The sequence below is a fragment of the Atta cephalotes genome (genome assembly GCF_000143395.1).
Source record: "Atta cephalotes unplaced genomic scaffold scaffold00052, whole genome shotgun sequence".
NCBI classification, from domain to species: domain Eukaryota; kingdom Metazoa; phylum Arthropoda; class Insecta; order Hymenoptera; family Formicidae; genus Atta; species Atta cephalotes.
Window position 1 is genome coordinate 1,073,262 of NW_012130116.1, and position 13,631 is coordinate 1,086,892.

Sequence of the window (13,631 nt, forward strand, 5' to 3'; positions counted from 1 at the left end):
TTGAACAGCTTGGATACAATAACGGTAAAAACAAATCTGGTAAATGATTCATAAAAATTAATTTTATCTCTCGATTCCTCGACCACATAGATTATAAGAAATTATACCAATAATTATTATCATACATACTAGAAATTATAATTTATGATTAATTCGGTAAGAAGTTTAAATTTTTCGTGAGTACGATACTGATTTATTTTTTTGTAATTACTCAATATAGTAAATACTCAATATAGTAAGCCGTAGTTATAACTCATGGCATGATTTTATCTTGCTTAAGACGTCATTGTATAATAAAATTATATGCAAAAGTAATAGGCACTTACAATTTTCTCGTATTTCGTGAAAAGTTAAGTATTTTGACGAAAAGTAATCTTAGAGAGGTTTTCGATCATGCTTTTTAAAGTGTGAGTGGGGCTTTAGAAATGCGTTCAAATTTTTTCCACGATAATTTGTTCTTAAGTTACGCAAAATTGAAAAATGCCCACACTTTATTCAGGATATTCTAAGTTATCCCATATTGACAAAGCGATCCCACGGATATCTCATCCGGGATATAAAAAAAAATATCGTAAAAAATCGTAAATTATAAGATATCATATCATATACAAATCCTTTCATTAAACAACATAGTTCTCCAAGAAAAGTTCTAAGGACGTTCAAAGTACATCAAAAAGGTCAAAAATCTGCCATTAAATACAATGCACAGAAATAACTAATCATTAAGTATCCCATGAACACAGTGCTCTAGAAATAGAAATTGTGACAATAAGTATATATTTATTTTGTTGAGGTTGGAGTTTTGATCGTGTACTTATTATGGACAGAAATTCTAAATGAGTAGGTGTTTCACTATGCAAATGAATCGAATATATGATAAAGGGATTTACAAGATAAGCGCAGTATGTAAGTCTGCTAAGGGAAATCCAGATTTTGCATGATAAGAGCTCCTTAACAATGCCTATAATAAAGCGTTTGATAAGAATAAATTTTTTTTCTAAATTATACAATTTTTTTCTAAATTATAATTTCATAGTTATGATTTATTATATATATATATATATATAAATAATTGTCTATTACAAAAATGTTTATTAAATCTTGTATCTATCGACACTAAAAATTACTCCGAGATCTTGGAATTTAAATTGTCGTCTGATAAATTAGTTATCTCAAATATAATGCGTCATTGCTTCGCGTTACGAGATAACTAATTTATCCGACAATTTAAAAAAAATGTACCACTAAGGAAAATTGTGAACCTATTGCAATTAGATGGACAGAGAAACTTGGACTGTACATAAAGACAAAAATCGGCATCGATTTACTGAGACAAGTTCATATGATAATGAATTTGTTAGATGTTATTATAAAAATGATTACAATGGAAAATAAGTTCTATTACTATTTACAATTTATGCTACATATATACCGTCAATTTTTAATGATGCAATCTTGTTGAATATTTTCTTAATTCTTCCGATCGAAAGAAAACACGAATTTACAAACATTTTTAATATTAATGACACCATATACATTTAATACTTAAATTATCTAATATATGTAATCGATTTATATATTGTAACCGAAGATACTGAATTGGAGACGCTTCAGAATAGGGCGTAAAATTTTGAAGAGCGCAAAATTTTAATAGCAAGCGCTACACCAGTAAATATAAAACTCTACCCTACTTGATATTTTAAATGAATGAGCTAAAAGTGGGAATGAGAAAAGATTTTCTGAAAATCTTTTCAAATTTAGCAATAGCGTTACAGATCTTATTAATTGCGCCAAATCTGTGGCAACTGCAGAGGCATCTTTTTCAAAATTAAAAATAATAAAATATTATCTTAGAAATACAATGATGCAGACGTGGTCATGCGATTTAGCTATGGTATCAATTGAAAAAAAATTGGCGAACAGTTTTTGATTACATAATCAGTCTTGATTATGTAACAATGAAAGTTAACGTAAACGTATAATAAGATAATCAGAATATTTTGAAAAACCAAGCCAGAAAATATAATACTATAATCTAGTATACCGCAGTAAGCGTCAAAATATTATTAAAAAGAAAATATAAAATTTATTGTATTCGTGTCCCTATGTTAAGTAAATCGGTGAAAATTCCTTTTTTCTTTTTAGTTGTTGGATAATTGTCGTTGGCTGTGGATTGGTGCTTCAGAGACTTAAAAATCCTTGTGATGAGAAGTAAAAGCAAATTTAGCGTAGTACGTCAAAAGAGATCGTAACATTTCCCGATTGCAACTCTTTATATTTATTTTTATCGTTGCTTTCAAATATACAGGATGGAGAAGAAGTAGTGGAAAACCTAAAAAATCTTGAAAAATATCATTTGTACAAAAAAGTAGTTCGGGTAAAAGTTGTAAGATTTAGAAAAATCTATTTATTGATTTTATTAGTTTGTCCTTTGAAAGTGCACTTCCTAATTCGTTTTTAATGTAAAAATTAATATAAAAGGAACAATTATCAAAAGACCTGATTTTGACAAATGTTATCATGCTATACAATGTTTAGATGGTTTTACCCATCAATTAGTTACCTACTACTTAGATAATGTTAATGATGGCGATAATGTTAATGACGATATTGTAACTTTCAAGCTTTATAATTAAAAAAGTACATAATAAAAAAAATTTGGGACACCCTGTATATACATGTATGTATAACTGCAAATATAATTTAAAAATTTTCTTATTTAAAATTATCTCTTCTTATATATTCGTCTTATATACTTTACTCTTTTCAAAGCTATTTTTTTGATAAATCTTGTTATAATGTAACCTGTAATCATTCCAATAATATATGAACCAATCCGAACCCATGGTGGGTTGTACAAGACATCTAGAAGTTTGTACTGTTCGTCCAAACTGTAATAATAAAAAAATGTTTATTTACTTAATTAGTCTCACAATTAATAAGATGCTTTGCAACTTACATCGGAACATATTCATAAATGTATGAAGTATAACTTAAGATAATCGAGCTAATCAAAAATGTACCTAGTATGACAACAGCCATGTAAAAACATCTGAAATTTGTAGCTTTTATTTATTCAGATACATGCGTTGAAAATATGTAACATTCTACAATTAATGATCATTTAACTTACACAATTGACAGAATTAAAAGCTCCAGACCGATTATAAAGAATTGCATATCACTGGATAAATATCAACTCCAAGGCAAACACTACGAAAAAATGTTTCTTAATACTTGGAATAAGGAGTCACTCTCACACACGCTTTTGAGTGCGTGATGCCAGAATGATATTATAATTAAAGCTATATTCTAAAATTTACTGTCACTGAAAATTTATGATTTACGTTACGTACTATAGATTTTCAGTACTGGCAGTATATTTTGGAACCAGCCTAAAATGGCATTCGTACCATCGTATTATGATTAAACAGATTATTTATGTACAAGACATTTCTCCACCAGTATTTCGCGCAAGTTTTGTGCGGTCTTTCTTCAACGTAGAATTGTGAAGTCTTGTCTTACCAAGTTGAGTTTAATTGCACTATTCCTATCATTATTATATATAAGTCAGTGTAATCCTTAAAAGAAATTTTTAGATTTAATTACTATTTTAAAAACTAATTATAGAAAATAATTATTATTATCTGGCTCATTGTTAAATTGAATTTTTAAATCACATTCCGTGTTATTTTACTATTACTCTACCATTGATGCTACCTGTCATGTTTATAGCGTTAGTTTATTGTTTGCGTGAATCAAGATAACGTTAGAAACGTACCGGATATATCTCTTTGTGCTGACAAAGAACTCATAGCTTCTGTCTGTAATAAATCGGCTTAAATTTTTCTTGTCTGTTTTGTGCTTTAAATACATGTAAACCAATAAAAATCCGCTTAAATAGAAATAAGTGTTAACCACTATACTTGCGTTGCTTATTACTTGAATGGGGATACCTTCAATTTCAATGTCCATTTTATTTTATTATCTACATATGTGAAATGATGTTTGTTATATATGGAAAACGATACATTAGGAAACGTAAATAATCAGTTCTACAATTTTTGTGTCAGTATACTCTCACCGAAATAGCCGTGTAAAACTTGATATGAACTATCCAAAGCATGGACAGAAATTTTATGCCGTGAATGGCTATTGCTTCGGTGTCCAATTTTGTGTTAAATATTATCTTCGTATTTATGTAAACGGAGAAACACATTAATACATTCTCAAATCTACTTTTCTTACGTGAAGACGACAAATCTGTCATTTTTACTCCTCTCCTCGACCGCGTTTTCTACATCTAAATCATAATTCAGAATCTGTATTGATTCAAAAATTGCAAAAGATGATTATCGCGACAAAGACAAGAAAATAAATTTATGAGTGTATAAGCTTAAATCCGCTGTTTGCTCATAGGTGACATTAGTTAGCGTACAAAGCTACTCTGGGCGCACAACATATTTTTTTTTATGTGTTTGATATCTGTCAACATTAACTAATGTACATCATCAGCAATTTCATACAACATCATACATTTTTTTCTTTCGTAATCATATCTAATTTTTTGCTAAAAAAAAGCATATGCGGGAAGCTTTGCTTTTCTGTTTCAATTTGAAGAAATCGGCTGCCGAATCGCAGCGAATGCTTGTGGAGTCGCTTATGGCGACAATACTTTATCGGAAACAACGTGCAGAGATTGGTTTCGCCGGTTCATTGACGACAATTTTGACCTGAGTAACAAGAAGCGTAAAAATCGGCTCAGGAAGGTTGAGGACTGTCAATTGTAGGCTCTTTTGGACGAGGACGATACCCAATCGACGAAAGTCGTTCATCGGATTGTGACAGGCGATGAAAAGTGGATCTATTTTCAGAATCCTAAACGCAAGAAATCTTGGGTTGATCCCGCCCAATCAACATCTTCCTCAAGACCAAATCGCTTCGGACGGAAGACGATGCTGCGTTTGGTGGGATCAGGAGGGTGTCATCTACTACGAGCTGTTAAAACTTGATGAAACTGTTAATGCTCATCGCTACCACCAACAATTGATCAAATTGCATCGTGCTCTGCGTGAAAAAAGGCCGTATTATTGGAAAAGACATGACAAGCTGATTTTCCTCCACGCACCATCGCACATGTCAACAATGGTCCAAAACTACTTGGAGATACTCAACTGGGAAGTGCTATCCCGCTTACTCACCAGACCTGGCACCTTCTGACTACCACCTGTTTTCGTCGCTGGGCCACGCGCTCGCTGAGCGGCACTTCGATTCTTATAAAGACGTCCGAAAATGGCTTGATAGTTTGCCTCGAAAGATGAGGAATTTTTTTGGCGTGGTATATACACAAATTGCCCAAAAAATGGGAAAAATGTATACTTAGCGAGAGCAAGTACTTCGAATAAATTTGTTTTTGCTTCCTAAAAAAAAATGTGTTTTTCTGTCTAAAAAACAGCGGATTTAAGCTTATACACCTGGTAATATTAACAAGCAAACAATTGAAAAAAAAAAGATATTGCACTACAGGAATAAATGATACAGAGAAAAAATATTTTTTTGCATTTTGAAATTTTATTAAAATAAGGATTCCAATTTAGCAAAAAAAAGTTTTAATGTGTAAAAGTTTTAATGTGAGCGTGATTTTCTTTTGAAATACCAGGAATATAACAAAATTACTAATATTCCATTACCGAAGAAGCTCAAAAAATTTTACAATTAAGTAGACATATACTTTCTAACGAAGTATTAGTCTTTGCTTTTAAATTTGATATATGAATATCGTATATCGTACCGTTTATCATTATGGCAAAAGTAAGCACTAAAACAACACTGAAATGATAAAATTAATATTTGCAGATCTCTTCCATCGTTTTCTCAAACTCTCAGAAGAGATACGAAAATTTAACGTATATCATTGTTTTATTTGTAATGTTAATTTTTTATTGTCTATGTTTTTCGACATACCATATGATGAGTGTGAGCACCACTTAACACCCATTGGTGATCGTCTTTTAAACTTTTTATCTGGATTAAGCTGAGGTCCATGGAATAGAGATCATTGATTAAAAGAACTCTATCTCTAAATATTCTTTCTAGAATGAAACTTATGTTATTAATAGAACAGGATGCGGTGAACAGAGGCCGAGCGTAATCAGATCCTAAAATATATATAAAATCTTCTATATAAAATCTTCTATACGTAAAAAGTACTCCTAAACATCTCGAAAAATATAAGTTTTATAAAAAAAATATTTCAGGCAAAAGTTGTAAAGTTTAAAAAGATTTATTAACACTAAAAATAAAAATAAAAGTAACAACTTTCAAAGGCTACGACCTTGACAAATGTTATATAAATGTCAAGGTCATGAACAGAACATTTAAAAGATTTTACATCAGTTAGACATTTTAGATAGGTAATAATAGGTAACTAATGCCGACGATAACATTCAAGTTATAGAACTCAAAAAGTACTCCAAGAAAAAAAAATGTGTTATAATGTTTTGAGGAGTTTTTGAAATAAGCTAAGAATATGTAATAAAATGGAAGTTTTCACTTTAAAAAATCGATGTGACTTTGATCTGATTTTGGTAACATCATCCAAGGCCAAATAATTAATAAGAGCTATGAAAGCTAGATTTTAACCTCTACAACTTTTATTTGAAACATTTTTTTTATAAAACTGACATTTTTCGAAATATTTAGGATTTTTTATTTCAAATATAAATAGAATAAAAACGGGCAATTAAACTGCAGTTTTTTATTTTATGTATTTTATGTATTTAGATTTTATGTATAATAGATCAGTAGATACAATCGAAATATATATGTATGTGATATTCGCATCAATTACCACGTATTAAGGCTCTTATTGGACGGTTTTTTAATTTTTTATTTATGTTAATATTTCAAGAGTCAATTTGAATTAGTTTTTCTTTTTATTTATTTATTGTTATTTATTAATAAACTTATTGTTTGTTAATATTTTTACATGTCTTAATTTCGCATTGAAAAGTTTGAATATTCATTCATTAGAGAGATCACGTAAGTACCAAATGAGCTGTAAGTTAATTTTAGTGTAACTTTCTTTTTACAATTTACAACATTATACATGTCACATGACCTAAAGACAATTACATTTAATGTATTTAAGCCCGTTTGCAATAAATAGTGAATTGAAAAATTACTCTAATTTCTTCGCATTAATTAATATTAAAGTGTATTGAGAAAAAATGAATTAAATTTTAATAAATATCTGTTTGAATAGTACTAATTATTCTCTAAATATTCGCCTTTTATAGCAAATGTATATTAAATGCGTATCTATGTTGCATTTATATTTTGTTTCATTTTATATCAAATGTAATTAAATTGAATATAATTAAATACGTAATTAAAACATGGATGTAAAATATCCAAGTCAAAATACGTATGTAATACATATGTAATATGTAGCAGATATATTGTAGCATGCATGTTTAAATGCATATATAACAAACATTTAGTTGATATATATTTAATAGAATGTAATAATATATCATAAGATGACGTATCGTAGCCACCACATAACATTTAAAAAATCAAAAATGGACAGTTTTGAACAAGTTTCTGCAATGTGCGCGGTTATTATCTGAATCTATAAGAATAAACAAATTTAAGATCGCGATATGAATACACAGTCAAGAAATAAAGGCTTGCTTCAGTCAAGCTTGGATTTTTAGTGCTGATCGGAACATTTTCGTGTGAAATTTAAGTTAAATAATAACAAATAATTTAAATTAAATAATACGTCAAAGATAAGTTTTTATTTTATAATTTGAATTTCTACATCAATTGAACGTGCTGTACAATTAATGCATATTTGATTTTTTTATATAGATTACATTTTGAATGCGTATTTGCATTATTGAATATATGTAGCAGATACATAATTTATATATTTAATATATATCGAATATATAGTATCATATTTGATATGTAACGTAAATTATATATCTAATGAGCGGACATTCATCGGTATTAAACACGTATATCTGGTACATAATTCATACGAATTGCTACGTATCTGTTATATAGTAACATTTCAAATTTCATATATCTGCTATGTATTTAAAATATAAAATGCTGTGTGATAATAAATGTATATCTTTTTAGAACAAGAACCATTAATTTTAATTATCATTTTTCTATTTAATATATTTATTTACCATAAAAAAATGTTAAAGTTATTAGTATTCAAATAAATAATTATTAAAATTTAATACATTTTTCCAATATATAAATAAGATTTATTATATCGTAATATAGAAAAATGCAGGAAATGTTCGATTTAGGATTACCAGACATATATTATTAAAAATTGAACTTGAAGTAAAAATTTAAAATCTATAATAAAAAAATCCAATATTATTAAAAACATGATATACTCTTTGGAAAAAATGTTTCATATATAATTATATATAATTATATAAAAAAATTGACACATTTTAGATACAATTAATTAAAAATTTTATATAATTATATACAAAATATGTTCATATATGTACACCCTTTTTTCGAGTAGATAATCTCAAGAAGAAAGAACTCACTTCATATATTGACGTGATACTGAAGAGTACTGTTGTGTCTGAGATAAGCGACGAAGTAATTCAATTGGAAAGGTGAGAACTCATTCTGCGGATTGTGGTACCTCATGTTGTTAAATATGCCGTTTCGCGAACTCGGAGGAAGTCCTGTTTATTATATCAAAGCACTGACTACGACTGCCCAGCCAAAAATTATTTCTATAAAGGAAACCTGATTCGAGTTCGCCTCTAGAATCCAATGCTTGAAGACAAAAATACACAGTTGTTATTATATTTATATTACAACATTTCTTAGTATATAGTATATAGTATTTCTTATTCATTGCTACTTAATCACTGAGACTTTTATTAATTGCTAAAGGCAGGATCATTGTCACTCGTAAAAGACAACTCTTAGATAACTCACATTATTTATTTTATGTTTTTAAATTTCATTAATCTAACGTCGCAATGATCTGCGTGTGTGCGTAAATGCATGCGTGTGGGGTGCGCTTCGCTTCGCTATAATAGCCTCAATGATTATTACATAAAACATAATTATATAATTTTAATATCATTTTGTGCATTATTATGCATTTTACAATAACATTTGATATAATAAAAAGAGATATAATAAAAAGAAATAATTAAATAAAATTGGAACAACAAATATGAAATATTTTTGTGACTAAAGTAATACTACGAAGGATAATTTTTAATCGCTCTATTTCGTGACTTATTACTAACTTTCACTCAGATCACTTTTTTATATAAACGATAATGTTAAAAAGTGTCAAAATTCGATGTGTAAGGAATATATCTATTTGATTAATTGTGTACATAAGAGAGTGTATTCTCAGCTGTAATGTTCTCCAAACTACAGGTATACCGTGCAATCTTATGAGATGTAGGATCCTCGAAATGAATTGAGAGAAAATTGTACGATGTTGCACGCGTAATAAACGCTTTCCTCTCGCATATGTAATCAAGAAACTAATTCCTTGTGTAACACGAAGAAAGTTGATTCTAAGTACTAAGTGTTTGAACCGAAAATTACGCGTGCGACACAATCACGGTAGTAATACACTTATACATTGGAAAATATGTTGTATAATGTGTGAATAAATGAATTACGTTCGGAATGCAACTTATACGTCCCAAACAGGTTTTCCAGTAAAAACAAAAGACTTTGACTATTTGAGGTTTAAGTAACCAAAGTAATAAGTGCCACTTTTCAAGCTCGTAATTTTAACAATCTATTACATAGACTGCACATTTTAAGGCATGCAAATATATTTTAAAGAAACTTAAAAATTTGTAGCACAAAAATAAAATCATTTCGACAACTCTTTGTATTGGTACTATCTAAATGATAATTTGAAATCTCGATAAGGTATCCTTTTATTAAATCAATTTTTTTAAATCAATTAATTTAATCAATTGAATAAACTGAATTTACTATTTGAAATAAAAAGTTGCTTTATTTATTCAACGTAAGACTGTATGTACAACTGTAATACTGTAATACTGTATATAATTTACAAAATTAAATATAAAATCTCTGACGATTAATTCAATATAACGCTGCAAAAGTAATTAGATGAGATCAATATGCAATGATATCGACATATAAAATGTTTAAAATTTTTTAGATGCACTGCGGTCATATTTCCCATTTATATCTAATAGCATTTTTCATTGGCAGAGCTGATAGGCGTTGGACTTTAAAGCCATTGAACACAAATCGACATAAAGAAGTGTTTAACAAAAACAGAAACGAATTAAATTTCTAAATCCTCAATACATTTTGTTGTACTATGATAAAATCTTGTTGTGCTTTGATAAAATATACATTGAGTATTTTATTAATTGAGATATCTCATTGTTACGTTCAGACTAATATTCAACAACTTTAATATGCACTGGATGCGCACTAATTCTGCCAATGAAAAACACTATAAATGTTTAGATGTGTTTGATATCGACATAAGAATGGTTGCTATATTACATTTTAAGTATTCGTCATTATACGCAACAAAATGACCCGACATCCAATTTTGCTTTATATCCATATTATTGACTCAGCCGATTTCTGGAAGTGTAATTTCTGCATGGCAACAACAATTTGTAATTATTTGGTTTATATAACTGTGATGTGTCTTGCATGCGTAATTGGCCAAAATATAGTAGAGACTAGTAGAGATCGTAAGGCCATAATATGTTTATTATAACATATAGGGAGAATAAATTTGATAAATAAGGATAAAAGAATAAGAAATTGACCGATCATATTCCATTAATTTTCTCACATTTCACTGTGATTGAGCAATTTGTTTATTTTTACTTCTTATACTAAGCTGATTCTGCAAATTGTAGGCGACGCTTAACATAAGCAGTAGTAAATCCAAACCCATTTTGATTTCCTTCGCAATACAAAATTTTTCATGCATAAATATATATAAATATGTTTATACATAATTATGCATACATGTTCATGCATGACAAATTTTTTACCGAATTATTGTTTACGTTTTATGGTGTAAGTTTTTTTTGTGTGGCTTTATCCGTGATTAGTGTTCTTTAGTTATTGTATTTTCCTCTTATGTATTAATTTAGTTGGTGACCTAGGATGGGGCTAAATAATTTTTATGCAAAAATGTGAATAAATATGTATAAATATTCATAAACATATATCGTCATATATAAAATATGTCCATACAGGCCTGTGAAAAAATGTTATATAAATATTTTATATATAATTGTACATGAAATATGTCAATTTTTTATACAATTATATATAATTATATATGAAATATTTTTTCCCAGGTCTTTATACATTCTTCTTTCTTTTGTAAAATTATATTTTAGTGTAATAGAGATAATATTTGTAATATAAAAATAAAATGATTAAAGGGATAATTTTTGCATTGTTTTAGAAAAAAACAAGTTTGAAAAAATATTTAAAAAATGCTCATACACAATTATGCATAATTTTATATATAATTATATATGAGTAATTTTTTTCTTCAAACTTGATTTTTTCTAAAACAAATAGTGTAAAAATTACTCTAATTATTGTATTTTTGATTTTACTATTATTATTTCCATTACATTAAAATGTAATGTTATAAAAGGAAGAGGAATGTGTGGACATATTTCATATAAAATTATGTATGTTTATGAATATTTATACATGTTGAATGTACATGTTGTATGTTTATATATTTATATATATTCATGCGGACAACTTTTTTATCTGTAATTAGGAAATATCCTATCTTATATATTAAATAATAAAGATATTAATTGAACGATTTTTGCTTAGGCCTTGATTATTCCTTTTTTAATATACGAACGCACTATTTTTTAATCTAATCTTGATATATATAAATATTTATTGAAAAAATTCTCTCGAATATAAATCGAAAGTTTCGACTACGAAACATAACAAATCCTACAAATATAACAATTTTTAACTCTACGAGATAAATATAACAGATATATCTGAAACACATGACATTGAAATATTTTTGCTTATAGATACCTTGATTTACAGTTATATCTTTATTAACGCCAGACAAAATTAAATATGATTCCTATTCCAGCACAAAAGTTGCAACAATACTATTGCAACATTGCAGTAATATTGAATGTTCCATCAATTGTAGCATTTATTACAGTTATTGCTGCAAGTTCCGTGTTGTATGAGGATTCTACTGACGATTCTCTCATTTTTTTATAAACAAAGATGAAATAACTACAAGATCGCTTTAGTTTCGAAGTAACTCTTTGACAACACAATGAAATAACTCAACATGAAATAAACGTGAGATTATTAATGTGATTAACATTTTTGGCTTTGCATTTATTTTATCGATATGTATCCGATAAATATCAAAAATCAATCACGATTAAGAATGAATTTACTTACTCTTTAAACCCCACAGTATCCGTTGATCGACAGCGTCTCGGAAATCTCGTAACTCTGTTGCACATGTGCCGAACCGAGAAGACTAGCTCTCGAGGCGATGGCATAGGCGAGCAATAAATGAATAATATTATTCTCATTAGAATTGTGAAATTATGCATAAACGTAGAATAAGGAAAATGTATGAAATAAATATAAATCGCTGATACGACATAATGCATGTTTTTGAACCGAAAAATTACAATTACTTTTACTTCCTCGTTAATGTAAACCTTCTATACCGCTATAGATCATAAAGTGATCAATTTTAGAAAATAAAATGAAATATAAAGAATTATTTTGCTAATGTAAGGAATTTCATTAATGCACAGATCTAGATTCTCTCTTATTTTCTTTATTAAGATAAAGAAGACACATTTATTTCGATGAAATCGTATTAAAGAATCGTTAAATATAAATAATTTGTTGTTTATTAACTTTGTCTGTGCAAATGTTAGTATAACGTTTTAGAGTTTTATTTTAGTAAATGCTCCTCACTTAATTTATATAAAGGAAATTAATATTGATCAGCGAGATTCGACGATCGGAACAAGACTGATCTATAAGGGAGAAGTTAGCGGATTTGGAAAGCGAAACGTCCTTCCCGACAACTTTTCCGACATCGTGGCGGAGCCCCACCACGTTATGTGCACACTATCATTCGAATACGCCGACATCTGGAATACAGCAATTTAATAAAAACCATTTTTTTAAACCAATAAAATATTTTATAAATTTTTATTCTAAAAATTATGATTGTCTTATGACATTTAGAAATCGAATTAATTACACTAAATCGCAAGTTTTAAGGTGCCATAAGCCAATCACAGCTTATGCTTAAATCATTCTTAAATATAATAACTGGTTACTATCCTTATAATAAAAATGAAATGAAATAAAGACTGAAAGTAGACTTGAAAAGCTTCAAAATGTCTTCTGAAAAAATTTTTCACAAAAATATCGTATTTTTTATTATGTGAAATCGTATTGTGTATAGGGTGCTTCCATAATCTACACATCAGTAAGTTGGATTGCCTATCGGTACGGGCACACTCTACTGGTAATGCAGAATAAGATTAGATCGCAAGAGAATGAGACAAGAC